This window comes from Physella acuta, unplaced genomic scaffold (genome assembly GCF_028476545.2).
Source record: "Physella acuta isolate Inbredline_101_S28 unplaced genomic scaffold, ASM2847654v3 ptg001878l, whole genome shotgun sequence".
In the NCBI taxonomy this organism is placed as follows: domain Eukaryota; kingdom Metazoa; phylum Mollusca; class Gastropoda; family Physidae; genus Physella; species Physella acuta.
Window position 1 is genome coordinate 79,213 of NW_026733384.1, and position 6,601 is coordinate 85,813.

The window sequence follows — 6,601 nt, forward strand, 5'->3', positions numbered from 1 at the left end:
CACATGGGCCAGATGAAGTAGAGTTTATTTGTTTCAGATACCTCGGCATATAAAGAGATACTGTGGTCAGCACTAAGCCCAGCCGTCTTTACTTGATTTTTTTTACTTCAACCAGTTATGTAGTGGAAGTAACTTTAAAAAAATGAGGTATGCTTTTTGGGTTAGGGTTGAAGATCAAAATTTTAGTTTCTTATAGAGTTAGAGCTACGGTCCGTGTAACGACGAGGGACCCGGGTCAGTTTGTTTACATTGGGATACGCGGTGAATTAAAACGTTAGGGTACGGCTAACCAAACAGTGGCGGATGTGTTTGAGTCCATCCGAACTTCGACCGTGTTGAATAAACAAACACCAAATAATGAGTCACCAGCTATGAATGGCTCCATCGGAATTATAACTAAAGCAAAGAAAACCATCTTGCGAGAAATCCGGATCCCCCCTGATCCACAATACCCCCACCCCCCTTTTTCAAGCGCACCCCTCATACTCCCCCTAAGATGAAGGAATTGACTGAACCGACTGAAACACTAACACGTATAAATTACAGACGATATAAAGAAGCAAATGAAAAAAAAATGCAATTAGCATTGGACGACGGTCAAGTAGCGCCTGGTCCTATACACACAGGCCGGAGTGGACTCTAGGACCAGGACATTGTCCTTCGCTGCTCGAGCGTGATGTCTGTGTAATTAGACGAAAAGGAAATGAAGGGCGGTGACGTAGGGCTGCCGGACGGTGCCGGACGGTGCCGGCTGGTTAACGAAGAGCGGGTGGGTGGATCAGGTCCAGAGCGATGATTTTACCGGACAAGAAAATTGCCGGCTAGGATGACGTTGACGGAGGGTAATGCCCCGGTGTGGAGGCTGCGGGATTGTGGGTAAGAGACAGAGAATTGTGGGTGGTGAAAAAAATGTGTGGGAAGATAATCATGGATAGGTACAAGGAAATGGGAGTGTGTGTGTGGGGGGGGGGGGGGGTGAGTAGTAAAGACGTACGTGGGAGGGGGGCATGTGTGGGTAGAAACATTGAATTGTTTGGCGTGTGAAGTGAATTGTGCCTAAAGGTTTGAAAATGTGGTATAAATTATGACATGTGCGTACTTTAAAATATAAATGTCCGTAAAAAAGAAATATTGACAGTAAGAAAGTGGTGTTGATGGGACAGCGTGGTCTAATGAGTGAGTGCACGATTGCTATCCCGAAAGTCTCGAGTTCAAATCCCGGGCACAAGTCTGTTTGGCCTCATTGAATTCAAGCCAGCTCACGTTAGGGAAAGTAAAGGCGGCTGGGCAAAGTGCTGACTACACTATACCTTAATATGGCGAGGTCACAGAAACACATGAACTCTACTTCAACTGCCACATGGAAAGCTAGGTCCGAAAGTATAGCTTCACTTCGATTTTCATAATATAATTTATATAACTTTGTTCATATTTGTGTATGCTGTTTGTTTTCTTGAAGCAGTAATGCTTACCTATATTATTTTAAGGTTCAACTAGTCTGATTCTATGACTCTTAAACTATTACTCATATAGCTAAACTCTAATACCACTAAAATGACTATTATTTCACGATTATAATACCACGGCATGGACTCAGATACTACGACTCTTATTCGACGACTCTAGCACCATGACTCTAACACTTTCACTTCATCACCAAAATCCTCAGTCGAGCTGGTTTAAAAAAAAAAAACATTCCCACGGTGTATTTTTAAACTTCATAAAAGGTAATTTATAAACAGTAGCCTACATGAACACAATCTATTGAAATAAGACCCCAACTAGTACCCCAAAAAACGACGTCGCCATCAGCATAGACCCCGCGTGACTTTAATCAGCATGGGGGTCAGGCATGACTTTTGGACAAGAACCCCTGGTCAAACGAAGGGGAGGTAAGTCTAAACTCCCTGAACGATTTTTCCCAAACTCCGGTCGTTTGGGGCGTCGCATAACGACACCCCATGCGGCGCATCTCCGCCCCTGGTGGCTCCCTGGACGTTGCCGACTTAAGCCCCCCACGTGACCAAAACCTACGGGGACTCTTTAATTAGACAAAGGGGGCGTGACCAAGCAGCCTCGTTGTGAGGAATGTCAAACTGTGTTTAGTTGGGGAGTCATTGTGTTAATTGACTCACAGAATACAATAGGCGGTGTGTTACAAAAAGTGGTTCCCGTGTTAAACTTTGTATTAGGCCAATTTGTTTTTTTTTTAACATACCGTGGAGGGATAATAACCATGGTTTAAAAATTATAACAACATTAAAAATAGACCGTTTGATATAAATAGTTCTGATCTAAGTGTAAATTTGCCAATAGGATTACTTATAATAAGGGACGAGGTGGTCGAGTGGTAGGGCTGTTGATAACCAACCTGAACATCTCAATGAGTCGAGTCCTTATCAACTTCAAGAGACCAATCAGCTGTGATTGGTACCGAACTCGAGTTTGGGAAAATAAAGACTTTAATACACAACTACGGGTTAACTTATGTACGGGCTAGTATACTGCTGGGATATAAGTAAAGTACTATTTTTTTTTACACCTGAAGGTCCATGGCGCTAGTGAAGTAGAGTGAAGTAGAGTTGACCTGTTTCTGTGACATCGGCATATATGAATGGATAGTGAAAATGCTGCGATGTAACTTAATTAGATGAGAACAACAGAGGAGACGGTGGGTGATATAGGATCGGAAATTAATTTTTAAATTTAGCACGATCTATATTCTAAAAAATAATATTTTTAGATCTTTAAACGAGTTCCCTCTGGGGATATTGAACTTTGCCTTGCAAAATGTCGAGGCTGCAGCCGTTGTGCCTTGCATCGCAGTAAACACAGGTAGACTCCACCTTTCTTATGTAGTTTAACATGTTTCAATGTTGGTGAAATACTACTGAAACAAATCATTGCATAAGCCAGTGAGCCTGCTGTATTGGTAGATTGTAAAATAACATAAATTCGTCCTTTATAATTCCCACAACACAACAGAGTGGCTACAACAATAAAATGTCCTGCAAGCGGCCTATATCCTACTCTCCTGCTCGCTTTATGTAGACACATCAACTCAGCATACCGGGATGGCTTGTTTCGTTTCATTTATGACTTGAAAAAGTTCATGGTCAACTTTAATAAATTCTTAAAACAGCTATAATGATAAATAATTAAACGATTCCAAAGTGTGAAAAAAAAAATCGAAATTAATGTGTTAAAAAAAATTAGACTTTAAACATACGTTTAATTCACAAAATGACTCAATTTATAGAATGTAGGACAACATGTAATGTATATGCCTGTGTTTAATAGGGTTAAAGTACACAATCAAAGCAACTATTATCTCTATTTTTAACTAATCCATTTGTTTTAATCTTTAAATCTTGTAATACTACACGACACATGGGATACTTTTACAACAGAGACCATCAGTTTTTTAAATATACATCTTTACTTTTACATCACTCCGTAAGTAAATGTCTATAATTTTAAAGTATATCGGACTTAAAAGACTGAAATAGAAGAAGCAAATTAATTCCATGTGAGATTTAGTTTAACGAACTTTATAGCTGTTGATGTCTTCGTTGAAAACTTAGAAGGATATCTGTACGACCGCCTACGGGATTAGATGGTCGAGGGATAACGCGCTAGAATACTAACCCTGCAGCCTGATATTTAGTTCCAAGGCTTAACACGACTTCATGGTCTACCCAGCTCTATTTACTACCAGATCGATGTTGGTGGCATACACAGCTGTCGATCATAGTGCTGACCATACAATCGTTTCAATAGTTGAAGTCAAATAAACAGATTAACTCTACTTCATCTACGCTTGTTAAAGTTAGATCTGAAAATTGAGTCTCTAAAAAGGTAAAAAACAACAAAAACCCATCTCCAAAAAGTTGTGAAAAATCCGATGAAAATTGATTCATCTCGCGAACCCGTGACGTCAATTTGTAGTGGACCGGTTAACTCTACCTCACCTACCTCCTTGGTCGCCCATTACAAAACGCACACGCCTATTTCATGAGCTGATGAGTACATCAAAGTGCTCACCGTCGATGAATTAAAGTCACATTAGGTACATGAACCAGAACACAGCCCATCTAGCGGTATCAATAATAGATGACTTCAAAGTAAAGTTTCAGACCTTAGCAATCCACGAGGCAGATGAAGTAGAGTTCACGAATTTCTGTGTCCTCGGAGTATAAAGAGATAATGTGGTCAGCGCTTTGCCCAGCCACATTAAGTTTTCATTATTTGAGTCAGGTACCCATCAGAGCTGGGTGGGTTTAAGGACATTCTCCAGACAAGTCCTGAAGGAGATCCGAACTCGAGACTTTCGGGTAAGCAGTTGAGCGCTCTGCTACCCGATCACGCCGTCCTATCGAATGCCAAGACATGCCCTTATCACACATCCATTTTTTTTTAACCTGCACTAAACAGAAGCCATCAAAACATCTCCCTTAATTAAACACCATGTCTTAAAATGGAAAATGGCGTTTCTTTACCAGTTCAAAATCATGATTAAAATTTGTTTTTCCCGAAGGATTTATTTTAGTGTGAAAAACATTTTTTTTTCGCTTGTAAAATAAAATTAAAAAAAAAATGGTCAACATATTTCTGGAAAACAAAATAATTTATAACTTAACACAAATAAAACTAAAAAAAAAAAACACGCTCTAAATCTCACGTGTCTGGGTGTTTTATAAACGTCACGCGCGGTAAAATGTCAAATTAGGAGCTCACGACGTTCCGAAATAGCTATTTGTGTCAGGAAAGGGGGGAGGGGTAAGGTCGAGGAGGCAGATAATCTCTGCTAATATCACAAAGTAGACAAAAATAGACACTTTGATCGATGGGCAACAGCAAAATAATAATTGAATGGTCACATTTTGTGGCCAGGGTTTAAAAAAAAAAAAACTATTGCCAGTTAGCACTTTCAAAACCAAATTCGAAATTCGTTTGGATGAATTAGAGATGCAAATGAGCAAGTCACATGATATTCGTTTGGATGCAGTAGCGTAGCGAGGGGGGGGGGGGCGGGGGGGGGGGGACATATGTCCCCGGGCGCCGACCTTAGGGGGCGCCAAAATGGGTTGGAAAAATAAATTGAAAGGTTGAGGGGAGTGGAAATCGAAAGTTGAGGGGGGGGGGGGGGCGCAAATGGAAATCTCGAGGGGGGGGGGGGTGCAAATCGAAATCTTGAGGGGGGGTGCAAATCGAAACGTTTGTCCCCGGGCGCCGGGAAGGGTCGCTACGCCTCTGTTTGGATGGATTAAATATGCAACTGAACAAGTCACATGATGCTAAAGTCCTTTGATTTTTCTATACGTGTTAAGTGAAATTGAGAGCAGCTATTAATAAACGCATGACGCGTAGGCGCTTTTAAAAATTATTAATTATGGAGAGACGATGTGGGAATACCCGTTTTTTATCCTATTTATAACTCCCACAAGAGAAAGGGATTTGTGTCGTTTTAGAATGTAGTTTATTATTTTTTTTTCTTGAAGATTTTTTTTTTTGTGACGCGCTTTTGTTATTGGTACAATAGCGGAGCTAGAGATACACGCGAATATTGAAAGGTGTTTCATATGAATATGACATACAGGTATCACAATAGGGTGTTGGAAATACGTATGGGAATAGAAAGGCTTCTCTCGGCAAACATATGCCATTGATAACCAGGTTTGTCATCCTTTATAGATGCGATGCATGAACACCCATTAAGTACAGCAAAACAAAACAAAAATAAAAAAATAAAACCCTGATGCTATGGGCATGGGACTGTAAAAACTGTAATTTTCCGACTGTTCTTGATAAAATACTTGGTAAATCCTTCAGTGAAAGACGCATTTGGTACTTGATTGTGCAATTTTTAATAAGTTTAAACACAATAACATGTTGAAAATATTGAACTTATGCATTCAGGAACAAAATATTTATATCCCAATTATAGAATAAAAAGAATACAAGGGACGCTACTTTTAACAAATATTTTTTAAGAGCAAAAATTCAATAAAAAAGCGTCAACAGTGGAACAGCAAACATAAAATTTTTAACAATAATTAGAACATAGACAATAATTATATGTATAATAATAAATCTAATTTATCTACTTTAAATTAAAGTTTCAATTACTGTTTTATTTCAATTAAATTATACAAACGTTAGTGTTTGTAATCATGTTAACTTTTATAAAGAGAAGACTTTGCATTCAATGTTATTGGGATGTTCAGTATAATTGCAATTGTTTTTCACACCTTATTTTCATAGCGTTGCGGTATAGCGTAAAAAAAATTCGGCACGCTTCTTCTTCGGGACAATAGAACATGGGGGCCGGTGCCGGTCGGCCAACGAGTCCGCGAAGAGGGGGCCAAAACTGACCTCGACTGGCCGGCGCCTTATATGAGCGATATATCCCAAAAAATTTCCCACGTAAGAACCTCTTCATAACTCCTGAGGTCGTAGACCGATCCTCGGGGATGGCAAAAAAAAAAACAAAAAAACTGATATATTCCGGAAAATTCCGGAAGTCCTTTAGAACTGACCGGTCCGAATTTTCCCTATGTAAACATTGTTAATTTTGTTACAAACTATGACTATATTCAAA